General features: G+C 36.1%; 1 protein-coding gene across 1 annotated transcript in view; it reads left to right on the forward strand.

Moving 5' to 3' along the window:
• Nucleotides 1-764: 764 nt before the first annotated feature.
• The window catches only part of LOC118202733 (uncharacterized), a 44,302-nt gene continuing 22,095 nt past the window's right edge, over nucleotides 765-22,971 (forward strand). The window contains exon 1 of the mRNA XM_085818910.1: nucleotides 765-906. The gene's annotated coding sequence lies outside the window, so the exon portion shown is untranslated. The remainder of the gene's footprint in view (nucleotides 907-22,971) is intronic.

Here is a 22,971-nt window from a genome sequence, read left to right on the forward strand (position 1 = left end):
TGAGACTATAAACTAATATTAATACATTACAATACCATTAATATTACAATAATAAAAATAATATTTTAATATTAATTAAATGAGATGGATGAGCTTTACGGAGCGATTATAACTTATTTATATTGCGATTAAATTTTATAAACAAAAGTTTCATTCTACAGCATTCAGCAATCCGTAGGTGATTCCTTTTCTTCTGTGGTATGTTAATATATAACATAAAAATCTTGTTCCGCTGGATGTGAACTTGATCACCTGGGAATAATAATACTCGGTCAAAGAAGTAATACGTTAATGCGTTCTAATTGCTGGATAAATTATATATGATGTGAGTTTAACTTTGCTGCATAATTATTTCCAACAATTTTGCCCCCACTTCCTTGAAACCTCAAGTTCCTTGATTCTCTTTAGGAAATTTAAACTCAGATGCGTAATTCCTATGTAATACAATAGTACTAGATCCTCTAACTTATTCTCGAATATTTCCCACAGTAATAAAAAAAACACTGATTTACTTGATAAAATTATAATTTTAATTTTACCTGATTAACACTAATCTAGAAAAGACTAATTTTGTGTTGCTGGCTATAACTATTAAACTGTGATCATAGTTGCTCGTTGTAGTTGCAGCAAGCAACACATAATTGTGATCTGACAGGTTATCTGAAATATAATCGAGTTGTGTGCTATTATCAGTGTCTTATCTTGGGCACCTATTGCGGTTGTGCTGAGAATTTTACCTTTACCTGAAGGAGCTACAAACTTTGTTTACTTTCTCTTTACGAAAATGATAGACACAGTGAAACTGCATCGTTATTCTGTCTACGGTGAATTACAATTACTGGATAAGGACCCTTTTTTTTTTTTTTTTTTTTTTTTTTGAAGAATACCGAAGATTCTGTATTTTAGGTAAGTGTGTGTTTAAAGCTTTTAAATCCGCAGTGCGTTTTCGCAAAGGTATACAAATACAGTTCGTATATTTTTTAGACGATCTAAAATTTTTGTATTTTAAATTTTCTGTTTGATAACCCTTATTCTTTACTATTTTGCAACACCGCACTTTCCAAGAAAATGAAGCCTTTTGCGATATCGGAAGAGGTATTGATTTTTACTTCGAATCGGCTTTTGATGGTGTTATTCTTATTTGTTATGTGCTACTAAGTGTCTTTTAAGAATTATTTTGCTTTCGTTATGGTGGAAGAGCTTGAAGTAAGGGAACTTATGCGTAACATCTTGCAGTACCTACCGGAAGAAATTACTAATTTTGCTGATGGATTACTGGATGAGGACTGGAGTGAACTGTTACTGAATGATAAATTAACTCTTCAAGATGTTGTTAGTGTGCTGAAAAGTTTTGAAACAATTCAATCGTTTCTTACCAATTTGATGCAAAAGTTGTGCAAAGATCGCTTAAGCAAAATTGTTAATGAACAAGCTAAATCGAAATTTTTAGCATTGGGCCGGACAGCAGCGAGGTATAGCTGATGAACTTCTACAGTTATTTCAAGGTAAGTGCGAGTCTGTTGGTGAAGTTAACCCTAAGCTTGCTAATTTTTCTTTGCAGGATATTGTTGATAAAACTGTTAGTGGTATGCCAAAAAGTTTCTTGATATTCTATGTTATGATGCTCCGGATGATATTTTGGAAACTGATGTATCTCAAATTCTTCTAACTACTAATGTTTGAAATACTTCCAATATTTCTGCATATGATAATGTAAATAATGCACCCAGCGTGTCTGTTATTATTATTGTGCCCATTGTTTCTATACCTGCGAAAACAACTAATGTTAAATCTGCTCTGCCTGAAAAAGTTAATAATAAAACTCAGAATTCTTATGATAATGATAAAATTAAAGCCAAGCGGCCTTCGAGAAAAAGTGTTAAACGTTCAATTACTCAGAATCAGGATACGGATGGGTTCACTTTGCCCAGAAATGACCTAGACCGTTCAAACTTGATAAAAATAATATTGAAATCTGTGTTAGTAATAAGTTTGAAAGATTGATAAATGATGAAAATGTCGATAATGTTATGGACACCGCATCAGTAGTTGAGGTGCCACCTCCAAAAATTAGGCCTATAATGGCCAAACCTGACCTTAAATATTCTGAATTCCTAAAGAAAATGAAAGATTAAACAAAGATAAACTTTGCCAAAAGGTATCCGGAGAATTTCTAAAATTTTTTCCAAAATCTAAGGATGACCATAGAGGCATCAGCAAGTACTTAGAAGAGAAGAAGGTAGATCACTACCTAATTACTAAAAAACTTGACAAACTTATCAAAGTTGTAATTAGAAGTTTGCCGATAGACTGTCCTATCGCCGATTTTAAAAGTGAAATATGCACCTTAGATTTTAATGTAAAAAAAGGTATCTCAAATGCACTGATTGAAGTCAGAGGTGCCAATGCCATTATTTCAAATTCAGTTCGCAAATGTTCCTGGATTTGAAAAAATCTATGATATTAGTTATTTTCTGTTATTTTATGTTGAAACTGTAGAATATAAGGTGAATGGGGGTGTTGTGCAGTGTCACAACTGCCAACTCTACAATCACAATTCTGAATCATGTAAATTGAAGCCGCGCTGTGTTAAATGCGCTATAGCCTGCATAAATCCTCTGATTGTATTGCTAAAAGAATTCCTAAGGTTAAGTGTTGCAACTGTAATGAAGAAGGCCACACGGCCAATTAATAGGCGATGTTCTAAGTTCCTCAAATTGGTTAATCAAAATGTAAATATTACTGACAAATCTGAACTTAAAAATATGCCTGTAAAATCTAATGACTCTGACAAATGTCTTAAATCTTCTCATGCTATTCCTGGCAATTCATATGCAAGTGTTACTAAGACTAGTACTGTTACCAAAAATGTTCCTAATTCTGTTATTGCTGATAAAAATGTTAATAACGGTAATGATTAAGGTATTGGATCACTTGTTGAAATCTTTAAATTAATTAAAGAATGCTATAATATGTTCAAAGGTTCTTCCTTCTCTAATATAATTAAGAAAATAGCGGCTAAAATGCTGGAAATACAAGCTACTGAACATGCAATAGATAAACTGTTCCTACTTTTCAGTCTGTTTGAGGAAATTTTTGCTGCAGTAATTAAGTACTTTATGAGACTGTATCAATTTCTAATGAGAAGATGCTCATATATGTATATATAAATTTAAAAAAAGTATTATATTAGCAACTGTGCCTCCACGTATATTTAAAAAGTTATATTCAAATACTCGGCTTGAGGCTCCTTTTAACTCTGTGCCTTTGCCAATATTTATATGCATTTCATTACTTATTTAAATATTTATTTTGTAAATTGTAAATTATTGCTTGCTCATATCAGTGTCTTACTTGTAAATACTTAAATACCTTTTCAACGTTCTCTAGTTCATATCCTCTCACCAACAAACTTGCACTTCCTGTATTTGTTTATGTATCTCCTTTGCAGCACTTTCTGTCATTAGCTTGAACGTTTTACCAGATGCTTGATTTAACTTCCTATCGAACTTGGACCTAACATTTTTTCCCAGGAAATTAACAGTGGATTTTTACGTGTGGGTGCTTGTTTAGTTTTGATGCAGTTTGATTTTTCAAATTTGAAATTCATCTCCATCAATTGATGGAACTGTGGGTAAAGAGAAAGTATTTCAAATTTGAAATTGGGTATAAAAGATGTTCTTGATAATATGTGGAATTATCTTAACATTTTTCTACACTCCAACGATGAATTTTTATTCAATAATATTTCTTTTCTTAATTTATATCCATTATCGATATAAAGAGGTGCATAAACCTGAATATTGCACAAAATATCTATCCCGGATTTGCAACTCATATTTGAATTTTATTTCAAACGTCCATCTGCTGAAAAGCCCTTAATATGAAATTAAATTTTGTGACAAATTATCTCTTCATAAATCTTCTAGCATTAAGCTTATTTTTGTTGAAAATTATTTGCTCAATTTTTCTTCTGCGTAGTATTGTTATTTGTATGGCGTTATTATTATTTAATTTTCATTTGTTTTCATATAATATAATAATATCAAAAGAGGCAAGATACCACTTTTGGCGTATAAATTAACTCATATATGTGCAGACATGGCGAAAGAAGAATCTGATAATATTCAATAGAGTGACTTTTTACTTCCGAGAAGAAGTATTGTTTCGGGTATCACATTTCAACTGAAATATCCCATCTTGACAGTTTTGAAGTTTTTTTTTTTTTTTTTTTTTCGTGACGTCTGTACGTACAAAGAGAATAAAGGACTTTTTGTTCCAAAACGCATTGTAGAATGGATTCAAAATTGGAATCGTCTGTACGCTCTTACGTGTCTCGCATAACTCAAAAATTATTACCCGCAAAACGTCGAAATTTTGTATAAGAGACTGGTATAACATCTAGTTATGCATCTCCCTTTTTTATTGCAATCGACAATATCAAAACTATATATATTTTAATGGAATTTATATTTAACTTAGTAACTTTAGTAGAATTATAATTAAAATTGTTTTATTTCCCCGTGCAATGCTGCGCGCGTCGAATTTTAAGAGAAAGCTACGCCGAAAAAGTAAAAATACCAAAACGCGCATTTAACATATAACATTTAATAAATAGATATCTCATAATTGTACTCTTTTGCTTTCCAGAAACCTCGAGAAAATAAAATCTACCAGAATGTTCTCGTGCATGATTAACAGGGTTCGTACGGTCCTTAAAGGTCCTTAATTTTTTCAAAAATGATTTTTGGTCCTTAAAAGTCCTTAATTTTGGCCAAAATGTATAAAAGGTCCTTAAGTTTGCTCATTTGACATTTCTTATCATTTCTAATGATTGCCATTCTAAGTGTGAATTACGATTTCTTATGAATATGGAATTAAAATTACACGGCTCTTAACCAATCTGTTGGCGGATTTGCGTTGCAAACGATAAAAAAAACAATTATCTACCCGAACGAAAGTATCGGTGTCTGATTGGTTATTCACTCAATCTTTCGAAACAGGTGTTATCCATAAATTTAGGCAAATTGTAACGAAAGCGTGAAGCCGGAAGTTCTTTAAGAGGCGAAAGTGATGATGAAGGTTCTCGAGAAAAAAAAAGGGGGGGGGGATTCTGAAAATATTTGCCAAAATTAGAGCAATCCCAACCTGGAAGCCCACAACCCTTCCGACGCCAATAGGAACGAGATGCCTGGAAAGTGCATTTTCAATAAACTGTAGCTTCATCGAGCTGACTACAAAGACTGGATATTGATGGATGGCAATTCTTAAATGTGGTCTTTGTCTGAAACAAACTGAAATTTCTAGAATGGGAGGGTCAGCGCTGAAAATTCCCATGAAAATTAAGTTTCGTTTTATCATTTCAATTTGTTTTTACACGGTTTTGCTTAGCTTAATTTCTGTGTTTGTTTCAATTAAGCCATAAATTAATTTTTATCACCTTCTACGGAGTTTATTCTCTTTTGCACATATAGTAAATATGTATGGGATATCGGGATTATGAGTTTATTTCTGCAGAGGGTTTGTTATCGATTTCGCGGGAAATCTGTTGGTTCCATTTCGATTTTAGGTCGCCAAGGGCAAATTCGGCTAGGCGAGAAAAAGTGAAGTTCGGAAATACGTTTTGAAGCTTCAATAGGCAATTAAGTATTTGGTTTAAACCTATGTTGTTGATAGTAACGCATAATTTTTGCTAATGGCGATACAATTATTAGTTGAAAATAACTAACTAATTAAAAATTTTTTAATATTTTTAAAGCTGAAAACAACTAATTGAAACTAATTTTCCTGAATTAACTAGACGCAAAATTAACTTTCATGAATTACTAAAGTTATTGGGTAGAAGTTTAACTGAAAATATACATTCCGTATTATATATATATATATATATTTACAAAGTCCAAGGTCAGGACTTCGGCGATCCCAGATTTGAGATTTTTCCGGATATTAGATCATTTTAAATCTACTAAGATGGCACATAGAAATTATAAAATTGAAAATATGAAATCGTGATTTATGAAATAATGAAGCATTTATGATTTAAAGGTTATCAAAATTTACAAAAGAAAAGAGCTTAATATTTATATGTTTACTTTATTAAACATTTCTTTCAATGTGAGTTGTTTAATTTGTTTTCTCTGCTAATACTTCAGACTAATTGTGATATCTGGCGACTGTTTGGCGATCAACAGAGCATGCTTGGCGCAGGTAGCTCTTCTTCGAGAAGGGTTAATGTATTTATTAGGAGTTGCATGTTAGCCTCGGAAGAGGAAGGTAGTAGATTGTACTATGCGGTAGGAGCGACGTACTGCTCTGAGTAACTATTATATTATGCTTTGAATTATATATTTAATAAATGTTTGTTTCGTCTTGCTAAATGGTGCCTTATTAAACCACGAAGTCATCACAACACGCTCTCTTACGAGATAATCAGAGAGGTTAGAAGCTTAGAGCGTTGAAAACGGAAGAGGCGTAAAGTTAAGCCTAACTAACGAAAGAAGTGTTCATTTGCAAAAGAGAGTAAAAACGTGAGAATTATTTAATCGAGAGTTTGAAAGGCTTGATTCTAAAGGAAAATAGAAGAAAATGTTCAAAAACGCAAAGAAAGAGGATTTAGTAACAGTTCTATTGGAAATTGGCGAAGAAGCATCCCCAGATTTGAAGCTGGTAGAACTGAAACACAAACTCCAGAATAGCAAGGAATACATCGAAGATGCTGATTTCGTGAAAGAAATTCTGATTACTACAGTGGAGAATAGAAAAAGAAAAGAAGAAATGGAAAGAATGCAAATGGAAGAAGAAAGAATAAGAACAGAAAGAGAACACGAAATAGAACTAGCGAAGATTCGAGCAACTCAAAATGAAGGAAGTAGAAGTCCAACACCTTTAATCCAAAACACAGAACGAGAAACCGAAATTTCACTGGACAAGCTGATCAAAGGAGTAGAAACACTGACTATACCAGTACCGAAGAGAGCAGAAGAATGGAATATATTTTTCGATTCTATCGAAAGAGCATTTAAGCACAAGAAGGTTCCTGAAGAATACAAATCAGAAATATTATTGAAATTAATTGGAGAAAAAGCTTCAAATGTTCTTGTTTATATAAAGGAGGAAGATCTGCAAAATTACGAAAAAAGTGAAAACTCTTGTTCTGAAGGAATATCAACCTACTCCTCAAACCTGTTTGGAAAACTTCAGAAAAACTAAACGTTATTCCGGCGAAACGCATATCCAGTTCGCTTCAAGACTAACAGCTACATGGGACTATTACTGCAAGTCAAGAGAAGTAAAGGATTTCGAAACACTCAAGGAGTTAATTATTTCCGATAAATTATTCCAAGCATTAGATGAAGAAACAGCTGCACACGTCGCAATACGCCAAGGAAATAAATGGCTGAAGCCTCAAGAATTAGCTACAGAATGTGATATTTATTTCACGGCCAAAGGAAAATCTTTCGACGAAGTTCGAAATGGAATTAAGCGATCACCGAGATTCCTGGATACAACATGTGCACACGACAAATATATTCCACCACCCATGAGAAAAGAATATCCAAAACACGAAAGATTTCACGCGAGAAGAAAAGAATGTTATATTTGTGGAAATTATCAACACATCGCGAGAGATTGTCCAGACAAAAGAAGAAAGAACGAAACTGCAGTAAATAAGAAGGGAAAGGATGATTCCAAAACTCAAAAAAATTCAAACAGAACATCAAAAGAAGAAGCCATCGTAGCTAAAGTAGACTCATCCCATCTACGATCTGAATTCGCAGAACGCATCGTTCAACCACTGCAAAAAGTAGATATTTTTATTAACTCTGAGAAAATCGAAGCTATCGTAGACTCTGGAACGCAGATAACGATCGTACATTCATCGCTCATTCCAAATTTAGAGGAGAGAGAAGGAGGTAAAATATTGCTAACATCTGCTTTCGGACAACCAATTGAAGCAAAAGTTTGCCATGTACCTATTTACCATAAAGATCATGGAAGCAATATATTTAATTTTGTGGATACATTAATTGCAGTGACTGATAAGCTAAATGTGCCTTGCCTAATAACTCCAGAAATATACGAACTCTTGATTAATCCTGCGGCAGAAGAACCAAACGCAGAAAGAAATAATTACGGAAGCGAAAACTTACAAACTTTATTCGCCAATGCACAGTCAAACGACAGCGTCGATTCCCCCCCGCTAATGCTTATGGAGGAGAAAAACGAAGAGGAGGAAGGGAAGAAGGCGAGTGTTTATGTAAACACAGACTTATCGTCTGCTGAACGCCTACGCGAAGAGCAAGTTAACTGTCCCTCGCTGAGAGAAGCATGGAAGCTAGCAATAAAAAAAAAGGAAATTATTTATTTATTGATCATCTTTTACATCACCAAGAAAAAATATTAGGACAGAATGTTTTTCAGTTAGTGCTTCCACTTAGTAGAAGAGCGCAAGTGTTGGAATTAGCACATAGTTCCATTTTCGGTGCACATCTTGGGATAAGAAAAACAAAGGAGCGAATACGATATTCATTTTATTGGCCTGGATTAGCACAAGATGTTGAAACCTTTTGTAAAATGTGCAAAGATTGTCAGTTGAAAAGTCCAGAAAAGCGATCTGACAAGATTCCCATCACACCGGTCAGAAGGCCAGGATTACCTTTCGAAACAGTTAACATCGACATTATTGGACCTATTGAACCTTCCTCTGCTAGGAAACATAAATATGTGTTATGTCTGGTAGATCAACATTCCCGATGGCCAGAAGCCATTCCACTGAGAAGCTTGACAGCAAAAGCCACTTGCGACGCGCTTTTGGAGATTTTCATGAGAACAGGAATCCCTAATACAATAGCTAGTGACAACGGAAGTAACTTCGTTTCAAAATTAACTAAAGAATTCCAGAAAAGACTAGGTTCTCACCCTAGGTTCTCTACACCTGCTTACAGTGCTTCAAATGGATTAGTAGAAAGATGGAACAAGTCCTTCAAGCAAATGTTACATCATGTCATCAGGACTGATCCTTCGAATTGGGATAAGCACATCCCATACCTGCTCTTTGCATACAGAGAAGTACCAAACTGCACCACGGGTGTCTCACCATTTCAGCTGATGTATGGAAGACAACCAAGAGGTCCTTTAGCAGTACTGAAGTCTTCATGGTCAGGAGAAATACCTATACCACCTAATCTAAGTGAATCGGCAGTGGATTACTTACAACTTTTAAAAATAAGGTTAGAACAAGCAGCCGAACAAGCCAATTTAATTGCAAGTGATAAACAACAAAAATATGCTGAGTACTTTAATCGGAGATCAATACCAAAAAATTTCAAAATCGGAGAACAAGTTTATTTACTCATACCAGATTCAAATAACAAACTCTATGCACGATGGACTGGTCCAGGAGAAATCGTGAATCATTGCCCACCTCATTCCTATAAAGTAAAACTACCTGATGGAAAGATCAAACATGTTCATGCAAATAAAATTAGAAAATTCCGAGCTAGTGTCAATGCAGTTGGAGTGATATTTGAAAATGAAGAAGAATTTGGAGAAATTATAACTTTACCAGGAAAAGATCTCTCGACCCCCCTGGAAGATTTTAAAATAGATGCAAATCTGAATTTAGAAAATTTGAATCCGCAGCAGAGAAGAAAATTGATAGCTCTTATCAACAAACACCGAGCACTATTCACCGGAAAGCTGAAAATAGCTAAAGTTGAAGCTCATAAAATTAGATTAATACCCAATATGGAGAGGAAGAAACCTTACATTTATAGGATTCCTGAAGCATTGAAACCCAAGGTCGATGAAGAAGTAGAAGAATTATTGAAATCGGGACTAATAGAAGAAAATAATGCAGAAATAGCTCATCCAGTAGTTTGTGTAAGCAAAAAAAATGGAGATATCAGATTGTGCTTAGATTATCGAGCTTTGAATGCAGTGACGAAGCCAGATGACTTTCCTATGCAAAATGCCATTGATTTAATGTACAGTATAGGAAGAGCCAACGTCATAACAACTTTAGATTTGCTGAAAGGATATTGGGCAATTCCCATGGAGGATCAAAGTAAAGAGTACACATCCTTCAAAACTCATCGAGGTCAATATCAGTTTAAAGTGCTACCCTTTGGATTAAGGAACGCAGCAGCAACTTTTCAGAGAGTAATGAGTAACGCACTGAAAGAATTTCAACAATTTTCAAGAGCCTATATTGATGACATAGCTATATTTTCCACGGATTTCGACACTCATCTCCGACATCTGGATAAAGTTTTTACCAAATTAGAATCACTTGGATTTACTATCAATTCGAAGAAATGTTCGTTTGCAAAACCTCAAATTAAATATTTAGGACACATCATTGGATCAGGAAAACATCAACCAGATCCCGAGAAAATAGAGGCAATCAAGAAGCTGGAAACGCCGAAAACGAAAAGAGATCTTAAAAGTCTGTTAGGACTATGTAATTATTATCGCGATTATATCCCAGGGTATGCAGAGATCGCCTACCCACTCACAGAACTCACGAAAAATAAACAACCGGAAATACTCGAATGGAAAGAAATTCATGAGTCAACATTTCAACAACTGAAGGAACGATTAGCGATGTCAACGCAGCTGATCACCCCAACACTGCAGGATCCGTTTGTCATTCATTCTGATGCATCCCAAATCGGAATAGGTGCATGTTTGTCACAGCAAAGGGGAGAGAAGCAATTTCCCATCTGCTACGCGAGCAAGAAATTATCGAAACCTCAACAGAGCTGGCCGACTATAGAGCGAGAAGCTTATGCTATAGTATGGGCATTGAAGAAGTTTGAACCTTGGATATTCGGTTCATCGGTGAAAATTGTGACTGATCATAATCCTCTAGCCTTTATAGTGAGAAATGCTCCGCAATCGTCCAAATTACAACGATGGGCCATAGCTTTGCAGAAATATAATCTCGAAATAGAACATTGCCCTGGAAAAAAAAACTGTCAAACGCGGATGCATTATCCAGACTTCCCACTTGTGAACTTTGAACATTAATTTACTGTTCATCTTCACGAACATTTTGTATAGTTAATAATTAGATAGTTTCTTTGCTTTTCATAATCATTTTACAATTTTGTGCAAATAAGATGTTTATGTAATTTGAAATAGATAGAGAAATTACTGGATAACAAATATTCGAGGTAAGTGGTAAATTTAGATATTTGTCTCCCAAGGATTTAAATCATGCTGCAGCATCATTAATTAAAAGGAATGTTAAGAATATAATTTTATATATATATAAGAAACTTAATAATTTTACTGTCATCATTGGAATAATACTAGGGTATATTTTAAAATGTTTATAAAAGAAAATATCAACTTGGTTTCTTTGAATTAAGAATTGATAAATTGTTACAATAATAATAAGGTTCGGAACAAGTGAAGTTAAAAATGATTTATCTATGTTTATATATAAAAATGTGTTATCTATGTTTATGTAGTAAATTGAGGTATGTCTACAGTAATTGAGATTTGAAAATTAGGAGAGAATGTATAAAAGTATATGTAGTTTTTTTTTTTTTTTCTTTTTCACGTTGATCGCAAACAGTTGCTAGATTTTAGTTTCCAGATTGCTGATTGATTTGTAAATAATATCAACAACAATCTTACGACGGGGGTGTGATATCTGGCGACTGTTTGGCGATCAACAGAGCATGCTTGGCGCAGGTAGCTCTTCTTCGAGAAGGGTTAATGTATTTATTAGGAGTTGCATGTTAGCCTCGGAAGAGGAAGGTAGTAGATTGTACTATGCGGTAGGAGCGACGTACTGCTCTGAGTAACTATTATATTATGCTTTGAATTATATATTTAATAAATGTTTGTTTCGTCTTGCTAAATGGTGCCTTATTAAACCACGAAGTCATCACACTAATACATATAATTTCTTGTTCAGTTATTAAGTTCCATTGTTCAAGTCCTGTAATTGCTGTGTCGAGAATTCCGAATAACTTGTCAATCAAAATTTTTTCTCTTTAGTAACCTCTCTGTTACTTTCTTCACTATCGGTAGCTGTTTTTTCTGGATTTAGAACCATACTACAGATTTCGCCCTCCGTTAATTGATTGATGATTGGGCATTGTCATCGCAATGAAAAACTTCTGTTTAACTTCGCTAAATTCTGCCGCCTGGTGCGGCCATGCGAGCTCTTGCGCTGGTTCTAGCTTTATGTGAATAACAAATCAGTTATTCTTAATTCAAATAGCACTAAATATAATCGTTTGTCCTATGAGTATCATTAACAAAATCTATTTTTAGCATAAGGAAAGAAATTTCTGCTAAATCTCCCCTTGTCAACATTTTAGCGCATTAAACTTAAATCTGTAATCGGATAATACTCTGTTATTTGGCGTCGCTGCATGATTCATCACTCAAGCTGCCATCCGTTGATAAACATGCGGTGATGAAAGCAAAATACAATAAATAATGATTCGCGATTTCGGAATCAAGGATATAAAATATTAGTTGGTGTAAAATAAACAAATGTTTCGGTTTGAGATTATGCCAAGGAGATACGCAGCTATGGAGTCAAGTTATTAATCACACAAATTTATGCTAAAATAATTATTTCTTCAATAATGAGATATTTTATTTAGCGCCAAACTGAGATTAAGAATCGGGATTTCCGACATGTTTTTTTATGATGAGGAAAAAGATCTAACACGCGTGCGTAAAGCATACCCCTTCCCTTCAAAAAAGCCCTAAAAATTGGTTGGTGGTGGCTTTGAGGTCCGGATTTTAGATCATTCCAGATATTGGATGTCCAGATCTCGGACTTTGTACTGTATATATATATACATCTTTCAAAATATAACTTACCAGTATGGATTCACTCTTTTAAAATAATTCTACTTTAATTAAACTTAGGAGATAATATAATCAATTAATCAATATTGTTTAGGAAATAAATTATATATATAGTAAAAAATGTATATTTTCACTATTCAAGTATTCACTGTGACAAGTATTCTTATCTTGAACAGGCCTCTGTGGAAAGGGGCTTCTCTGTAAATAAAGCAATTGAAATTGAAAATTTAAGTGACTCATCATACATTTTTCAACTCACAGTATTTGATTACATAAAATTTTCTGGAGGTGTTCTTAATATCGAAATTAATAAAGAAATGAGATCAGCAGCAGCTTCTGCAAGAAGTGGAGTTCGTTATTTAGAAGTTCAATATTTAGAAGAACGTTCAGTATTTAGAATAACAAAAATCTTTAACGAAATCTGAAACTTCAAAAAGGAAAAGAAATATTATTGAGGAAGAAATTGATTATATGAAGCAGAAGAAAAAATTTCTTCAAAGGGACATTAAAGATATTAATGAAGAAGTAGATGCTTTAGCAGATGAAGCTGAGACCAGCAGGAACATTGATTTGTTTATCAAAGCAAATGAACTTAGAAGAATAGTTAAAGAAAAGGAAATAGACATAAATAAATTAGATGTTAAAATAGCTGAAAAGATTTCAGATTTAAAAAAAGCACAAATGTTTTTTATCTTTTATTGTACAGTTTATTATTCTAGTATCTTTCAGAAAACCACGGAAATAAATTGTATGTTTACAAATCAGTTATTATAATCTGTAAAATATTCTTACATTGTGATTATAATAGTAGTTGACTGTGCTTAAATAAATATCAAATAAGTTAAATAATAATCATGTAAATCTCTAAAATAGTGACTGTTATTAGTGTAAAATACACTTATACATGTTTTTCAAGAAATTATGTTCCTAATTTAATGTTATCTACTTCATAACTTGTAGGGAGTTAATTTAATTTTCAAAATTGTTTTATGGTAAGTATTAAATTGAATTTAATAATTGTGCATAATACACACTTCTGTTAGTTTCTTAAAGTGAAATTACAAGCATGAAGTCGGTTGTATGGATAATTGCTTTATTCCATTCATTTTTTGTTGGCTGATAGGTCCTTAATTTTTTCTTTGATGGTTCTTAAAAGTCCTCAGTTTTCATGTAAGGAAATGTGTACGAACCCTGATTAACTAGCCGGACAGAAACATCTCAGTTCAATTGTTTACTTAGTTCTTGTTGTTGATTGTAGCGAATTCGCGGCGAGATCGGATTAGCTTTCTCTACTTTGAATTGTGTTCTATTTAACGTTTTGGTAGTTTAAAATATAACTACTGTGAAATATTGTGATATTGTACGAATATCTCTGAGGAAATTTTAGCATTTTATCTTATTGCTTAGGATAAGAATAAATTTTATTAACTTTTTAACGACTTGCGCATTCAATCCATTATGAACCCGTTCGCACGCAACCCTTTTTGGTGTCAGAAGTGGGATTTTTTAATGCCAATCACAAGAGCGATGGAAGAACAAATGAGGTAGTTGATGACTGTATTTGCTGCTTTCCAAAAAAAGATGGAAGGAGCCGTCAGTGCAGTTAAAGAAGAAATGAAGCTAGCCAAGAATCCGTTAAAGCAGAGATGAAAGCTATTCAGAAAAAGATGGAAGCTGGTCAAGAATCTGTTAAGGAAAAGATTGAATCAGGTCAAGAAGATATGAAAAGAGAAATTACCTGCATAATAGAAAACAAATTTGAGGCTATGGAAGACAGAATAGATGCGACTGAAAATAAAATTGGAAAAATTGAAAAATAAGTTTCTTCTGTAAAAGATCAAATAGAAGAAAGAGTTTCTGCTGTGAAGCAACGAATAGAAGGAAGAGTTTCTGCCGTGGTACAACATAGTGATGACAGGGTTTCTGCAGTCGCTAAAGAAGATGATACCTTAAAAAAATTCGTAGCAACAGCAGGGAGCAATTCTGATAGTTTTAAATTTTTCTTCATGCCCGTTCGTCCCTCCCCACACATGATGGAAAGACCTCTTGACAAGTGTATAAGACACACACAATTTTCAATAGTGCTGGAAGCGAACGGATAGGATTCCCAAGCTATGGCCTGTCATCTCTCCGTTTCTCTGAGAGCAGACGCAGTGGATATCCTTTAGACTCTTCCGGAAAACCAAACGCTAGATTTCGAAGCTTTTTTCGGCGCTTTGGCGAGAAATGTGTAAAAAATTACAGCAGGCTTCAATTGAAATCCCGTCAACAGAACCCCACGGAAACACTCCAGGAACTTGCCACGAATGTTGAAAGGCTGTCCCATCTCGCCTTTATGGAGTGCTCGAGAGAAACAAGAGAAATCCTGTCCCTGTACTACTTTATCGGTGGCATCCGGGATCCTGAAATACAGAAGGCTCTACAAATGGCGGATATCAAGTTTTTAAAAAGTGCTCTAGTGTACGCCATGAAATTCGAGGCAGCCCAGCAAGTAACTGTTAGAGATCTCCATCCGGTCAGAGCTGTGCGAGTCCACGATCCAGTGGATCAACTGATGGCTGGTTTAGATGATTTATCCACACAAGTGAATGCTTTGATACAGCGTAGGAGTGAGGAAAAAACTGGCTCTAAAGTGTTGGAAATGTAGTACTGAAGACCATATACGACAGCATTACAGAACACCCCAGGGCATGGAAAATGAAACGGTTGATTTGACAAGACCAATCAGTGTCTTGAGAATAGGAGTGAAAAGAAGCCATTCCTAAAGTTCTAAAACTGCGTATTGAAGGCCACATACGAAGGAACTGCAGAACACCCCAGAGCGCGGAAAATAAGACAGACGAGTTAAATAGACAATTAAATGCTATGAGACGGAAAAGGAGTGACCAGAAACCAAAGAAACCATTTTTGTCTTATTTCTTAGGATAAGAATAAATTTTATTAACTTTTCATCGACTTGTGCATTCAATCCATTATGAACCCGTACGCACGTAACAATATATATACACTCAAGAGCCAAAACATTATGACCACTTGTCAATAACGAGTTGAGCCACCTTTGGCGCGCAACACAACTACAACCCGCCTTGGCATGGATGCCACAAGTCCTTGATAGATGGCCGGAGACAGATTGTACCAGATGTTGTAGTATCGGTCACGCAAATCCGAGATATTACGAATTGGTGGTCTTTGACCTCTGAGCTGCCGTTCCATGACATCCCAAATGTGTTCTATCGGATTGTGATCCGGTGAGTTAGGCGGCCAGGCCATTAACTGGAAATCAGCATCATGTTTCTGAAACCACTCCAACACAAATGTAGCCTTGTGACACGGGGCGTTGTCCTGTTGGAACATTCCATTTCTAGCTGAAAAAACAGAGGCCATGTAAGGGTGCAATTGGTCCGCAATGATGTTCAGATACCCTGTAGCATTCATGGTCTGCTCTACCACAACCACGGGTCCCAGAGACGCCCGTCTCCCAGAGCATAATACCGCCACCACCGGCCTATGTATGACCTACTCTGCATTAAGGGAGCAACTGTTCGACTGGAAGACAGCGTATCCTGACACGGCCATCGGCGTGATGAATGACAAACCGTGATTCATCTGACCAGGCAACTCTCTCCCACTGATCCATGGACCAGTCGCGATGTTCCCAGGCCCAGCGCAGGCGCAGTTGGCGATGACGCTTGGCCAGCAAAGGCACACGAGTGAGACGTTTGCTGCGTAGCCCCATATCCAACAGTGTCCGCTGAACAGTGTGCTCCGATACTTTTCTACTTGGCCCTGCATTGTATTCGGCTGTCAGCTGAACCACTGTCTGGCTCCGGTTTTGCTTCACCATGCGAGACAGTCTCCGACGACCTTTTTCTTTGATAGCGTGTGGACGTCCAACACCATGTCGTCTACTGCTGGTTTTACCGTCGTTCATCCACTTTTTATACGTGCTAACAACTGCAGATCGCGAACAACCCACGAATCGTGCAGTTTCGGAAATACTTGTTCCGAACTTTCGAGCCATTACAATCTGCCCTCTATCAAAGTCGCGTAGATCCGCAGCCTTTCCCATCACACACATAAGTAAGTGAAAAAATGATTCTTTAGACTCTCCAGCAGCAGTTAAATACCACTTCCACCTGATCACGTACTTTCCACGTGATCCAGGCGCGTTCATCGCAAAATGTAGGGCTGATCATAATGTTTTGGCTCTTAAGTGTATATATATATAAACCTGCATTTATTTTCACAATCGCTGGTTGTAGTCATATACTTGTAGTTACAGAAACGTTTTAAATGACGCAAATATTCCTGTTTCGGCAGTGCCAAACTGGTCAATTAATGAAATCTAATTTTTAACCTAGTTCCTATACGGTTCGATTATATTTGGGAAAGTTTTATACCCGTTATGAAAAAATCAAACAACAAGAAGTTTGAGGGGATGTTTAATTTTAAAATTTATAGTTTTGATGTCATTAGCTTGTCTTGAGGGGTCGGTTAATTAAATTAGAATAATTCGAGGAAATCATTTTAAATGAAGTGGAGCAAACAATGTATATAATTTAGTAAGCCCTACAAGGAAGTGATGTGGTGTCCAAATCAGATTTTCTTTTTAATCCCCTATTAGAACAGACGAAAAATGTTCAGTTAAGATCAGTTCGACAACCTAATGCGGGAGGTGATGAATATATTTCTGAAAACTTCATACTCCAGTTTAACACCCCTAAGAATTTATCATTAAATTTTGGAAATTAAAATATTGTTGCGTGTGTACGGATTCGTTAGGAAATGAATGCACAAGTCCGATGAAAAATGAACAAAAATTGATTATTATCACAACAAAAATGCTTAAATTTTCTCAAATTATCATGCAGTATTACAATATCTCACAGTAGTTATCTTTTAACTACTCAAATGTCCAATAGAACGTAATTCAAAACAGCTAAAGAACGCTAATCCGCGAATTCGCTACAATCAACAAGAGCAGTTTTCTAAACAACAACAAACTAAGCAACTACTACGAACTGAGATGGTTTCCTCCTTTTATAAGATTTTAAAAATCACGCGCTAGAATTTTCTGGTACTTTCTCGAAATCAAAAAGACATATTTATTTATTTAATGCACGCGCTCTTGTATTTTCAATTTTCCGGCTTAGCTTTCTTTTAATATTCGTCACGCGCTGCAGTGCGCGAGAAATAAAACCATTTAATTCCATCGATATTCCCATTAATGGACATTCCGTTACTGTTGCCATTCACTGTATAAATTTCAACCGCTTTAAAACAAGGTTTTTCATTATCTGGCAACCTCCGTTCCTCGATATGGTCACTAATTTGTTTACTGCGTCGTTGCTGGGAAATGGTCTTTTTTCCGTACCTCGGGGTGTTCTGCAGTTTCTTCGTATGTGGCCTTCAACTCCGCAGTTCCAGCACTTTAGAATTAGTTTCTTTTCACTTCTGTTCGGTCTCAAGCCACTGACTTGTCTGCTAAAATCATCTGCTTTGTATTCCGTACCATGGGGTGTTCTGCAATTCCGTCTTAGGTGACCTTCACTACCACATCTCCAACACCTTAGAGCCACTTTCTTCTCGCTCCTACTCCGTATCAAAGCGTCGACTTGTCTGGCTAAATCATCTAAACGAGCCATCAGTTGATTCACTGGCTCATGGACTCGCACAGCTCTAACTGGGTAGCGATCTCTACTAGTTGCTTGCTGGGCTGCCTCGAACTTCATGGCGTACAACAGAGCGCTTTTTATGTCCTTTACATCTGTCATTCGAAGAGCTTTCTGTATTTCAGGATCCCGGATGCCGTCGATGAAATATTGCAGCCACAGGATTTCTCTTGTTTCTGTCCGGCACTCCGAAAAGGCGTGATGTGACAGCCTTTCAACATCCGTGGCGAGCTCCTGAAGTGTTTCGGTGGGCTTCTGCTGACGGGATTTTAGTTGAAGCCTGCTGTAGTCTTTTAAACATTTCTCGCCAAAGCGCAGCTCCAATGCGCCGGATAGAGCTTCGAAGTCAAGTCTATGGTTTTCGGGAAGCGTCTGCTGTATATCCGCTGCGTCTACTCGCAGAGAAGCGGCGAGATGACAGGCCTTAGCTTGGGAATCCCATCCATTCGCATCCGCAACTATAGAAAATTGGGTCTTATACACTTGCCAGGATGTCTTCCCATCATATGTGGATAGCTTCAGAGGTGGACGAGCAGGCATCCGTAAGAATTTAAAATCATCACTCCTGCTCCCTGCCGTCGCTACGAATTTCTTTAAAGTATCGACTTCTTTCGCAACGGCTGAAACCCTATCATCAATTTGTTGCTCGACGGCAGAAACTCGCTCTTCTATATGTTCTTTTACAGAAGAAACTCTTTCTTCTATTTCTTCTTTCACCGAAGAAACTCTTTCTTCAATTTGAACTTTTACGGAAGAAACTTTTTCTTCAATATGCCCAACTTTATTTTCAACCACATCTATTCTGCCTTCCATAGCATCGAATTTGGTTTCTATTATGCAGGCAATTTCTCTTTTCATTTCGTATTGACTTTCTTCAGTCTTTACTTGTACGGATTTTATTTCTTCTTTAACAGATTCCTTAACACTTTTATTTCGTCTTTAAACGTTAATTGACCAGTTTCCAACATTTTCTGACCAGCTTCCATCTTTTTCTGACCAGATTTCATCTCATCTTTCATCTGCGCGAGAAATAAAACCATTTAATTTATAATTGAACCAACACTAGCTTTTTAAATACCAAATTCGTAACAATATATATATTGCGTTTTGAATATTTCATTTACATTGCTTCTTTTGTTCATTTCTCACTGCTACTATTATGGTTAATTTTAATATTAATTTTATGGATTATACTATTGTTCTGACTTGCTTCAAATTCCCTTACAAAGAGCTTAACTTGACGCTTTTGTTTACTTTAACATTTTCTCCTCTAATCTTTACCTCACCACTTTTTCCTCAGATAGGATAATCAGGATTCCTTTTCCGAATAGGCTCGAACTTTATATATAGAGAGATAAAATATAAGTTGTTATCTGACCTTGGGGTGCAGATGCGGTTTAGCACTAGAAACCCTTAAAGACCTACTAGAAGTCCCCTAGAAGACATACGAGTTTAAAAATTAGTATGTAAATTAATATTAATATGTCCAGTATGTAAGGTAAAATAATTCAAGACTGAACTGTTTAACATGGCAAAGCCAAACTGTAGTGCACTGTAAAAGAACGTCACTTGAAGACTCGTGTAGTATTTAATGTAGAAAAGACTTAAATATTCAAGACATGCGTGTGCATTTATTTCATTGGATTAATTGCGCATGAGGCTTGCAACAAATATTTCTCCCGATGTGACAGTATTTCATATTTTGCCAGAACAAGAGTGAGCATCTCTTTGAAGTATTCAAAAATTTCTTTTCTATATTACGCTCCCATAGCATAATTAGAACAAATAATGCGTTATGAGTGTCCAAATGAAATGTATCTAGAAAAATTGCAGCATAGCATGAAAGGCTGAAAATTGAAAGTTCACTAATATCTTGTCTTTATCGACTGGTGTTATTACGACTTTATCGACTCCATTATTCTTTTTATTTCCTTTGAAGAAAAAAAGAAAAAAATATATTAAAACTACCAAGAGCAAGATATGTGCTAAACTTATCGTTCATGGCTTGCTCTTAATTATAAAAGAAAAATGAAGTAAATTTCTGAGTTTCTATGATATTGTTACGAATTTGGTATTTAAAAAGATAATGTTAGTTCAATTATAAATTAAATGGTTTTATTTCTCGCGCAGAGCAGCGCGTGACGAATATTAAAAGAAAGCTAAGCCGGAAAATTGAAAATACAAGAGCGCGTGCATTAAATAAATAAATATCTCTTTTTGATTTCGAGAAAGTACTGGAAAATTCTAGCGCGTGATTTTAAAATCTTGTAAAAGGAGGAAAACATCTCAGTTTGTAGGAGTTGCTTAGTTTCTTGTTGTTAAGAAAACTGCTCTTGTTGACTGTAGCGAATTCGCGGATTAGCTTTCTTTAGCTGTTTTGAATTACGTTCTATTGGACATTTGAGTAGTTAAAAGATAACTACTGTGAGATATTGTAATACTGCATGATAATTTGAGAAAATTTAAGCATTTTTGTTGTGATAATAATAAATTTTTGTTCATTTTTCATCGGACTTGTGCATTCATTTCCTAACGAACCCGAACGCACGCAACAATTTTTGGTGTCAGAAGTGGGATTTGAATGCCAATAACAAGAGCGATGGAAGAGCAATTAAGGCAGTTGATATCAGCGTTTGCATCATTTAAAGAAGAAATGAAATAAGCGATGAATCTAATCAGGAAAAGATTGAAGCGGGATAGAAAAAATGAAAGCGGGACAGGAAGAAATGAAAGCGGGAATTCGTCAAAGAGGAGATGAAATCCGTTAAAGACGAGATGGAATCTGTTAGAGAGGAGATGAAAGCAGGTCAAGAGGAAATGAAAAGAGAAATTACCTGCGTAATAGAAAACAAATTCGAGGCTATAGAAGGTAGAATAGAGTCGGTCGAAAGTAAGGTTGGAGAAATTGCAGAAAGAGTCTCCTCCGTCAAAGAACAAATAGAAGGGAGAGTTTCTGCTGTGGAGGAACGAATTGAAGGAAGAGTTTGTGCCGTCCAACACCAAATCGAACAACAAATTGATGAGAGAGTTTCTGCAGTTGCCAAAGAAATGGGAACTTTAAAGAAATTCGTAGCGATGGCAGGGAGCAAGAGCGATGATTTTAAATTCTTACCGATGCTTGCTCGTCCATCTCTGAATCTATCCACATATGATGGGAAGACATCCTGGCAAGTGTATAAGACCCAGTTTTCTATCGTTGCGGAAGCGAATGGATGGGATTCCCAAGCTAAGTCCTGTCATCTCGCCGCTTCTCTGAGAGCAGACACAGCGGATATCCTGCAGACGCTTCCCGAAAATCAAAGGTTAGATTTCGAAGCTCTGTCCGGCGCCTTGGAGCTGCGCTTTGGGTAGAAGTGTTTAAAAGACTACAGCAGGCTCCAATTAAAATCTCGTCAACAGAAGCCTACCGAAATACTTCAGGAGCTCGCCACGGATGTTGAAAGGCTATCCCATCTCGCTTTTTCGGAATGCCCGACAGAAACAAGGGAAATCCTCTCCTTGCAATACTTTATCGACGGCATCCGGGATACTGAAATACAGAAAGCTCTACGAATGGCGGATGTAAAAGATTTAAAAATCGCTGTAGTGTACGCCATGAAATTCGAGGTAGTCCATCAAGCCACTCGTAGAGATCGCTACCAAGTCAGAGCTGTGCGAGTCCACGAGCCAGCGGATCAATTGATGGCTCGTTTAGATGATTTATCCAGACAAGTCGACGATTTGATACGGAGTAGGAGTGAGTACAAAGTGGCTCTAAGGTGCTGGAAATGTGGTTCGGAAGGTCACCTACGACGGCATTGCAGAACACCCCAGGTTACAGATAATACAACGGATGAGTTGACAAGACCAGTGAATGCCTTGAGACGGAATAGTGGTGAAAAGAAACCGACCCTAAAGTGCTGGAACTGCTGTGTTGAAGGCCACCTACGGAAGAACTGCAGAACACTCCAGACCATGGAAATAAGGCATACGATTTAAACAGACAATTAAATGCCATGGGAAGGAAAAGAATTGACAAGAAACCAAAGTGCTGGAACTGTGGAGCTGAAAGCCACGTACGAAAGAATTGCAGAATACCCCAGGGTACGAACATTGAGACCATTTCTCAGCAACGACGCAGGAAACAAATGAATGGCCATATCGAGGAACGGAGGTTGCTAGATAATGAAAAACCTTGTTTTAGAGCACTCAAGTTTTCTAGAGTGAGTGGCAACAGTAACGGACTGTCCATCTATGGAAATATCGATGGATTTCCTTGCAATATGATCATTGACACAGGAGCTAATGTTACCATCATTAGGAAAGATGTAGCTGAACAGTTTAAAGATAAACTTATTTGGACACCATCTTGTGTTACCCTTCAGCTGCGTCTGGTGACAAGATCGACATAGCTGGGAAGTTAAACGTGCAAAATCACATTTGGAAGTGATGCCTACCATCACATGTGGCGGATATTACA

This window comes from Stegodyphus dumicola, chromosome 6, assembly GCF_044657685.1.
Source record: "Stegodyphus dumicola isolate Sdum_Otavi_A_Nest chromosome 6, ASM4465768v1".
Classification (NCBI taxonomy): Eukaryota; Metazoa; Arthropoda; class Arachnida; order Araneae; family Eresidae; genus Stegodyphus; species Stegodyphus dumicola.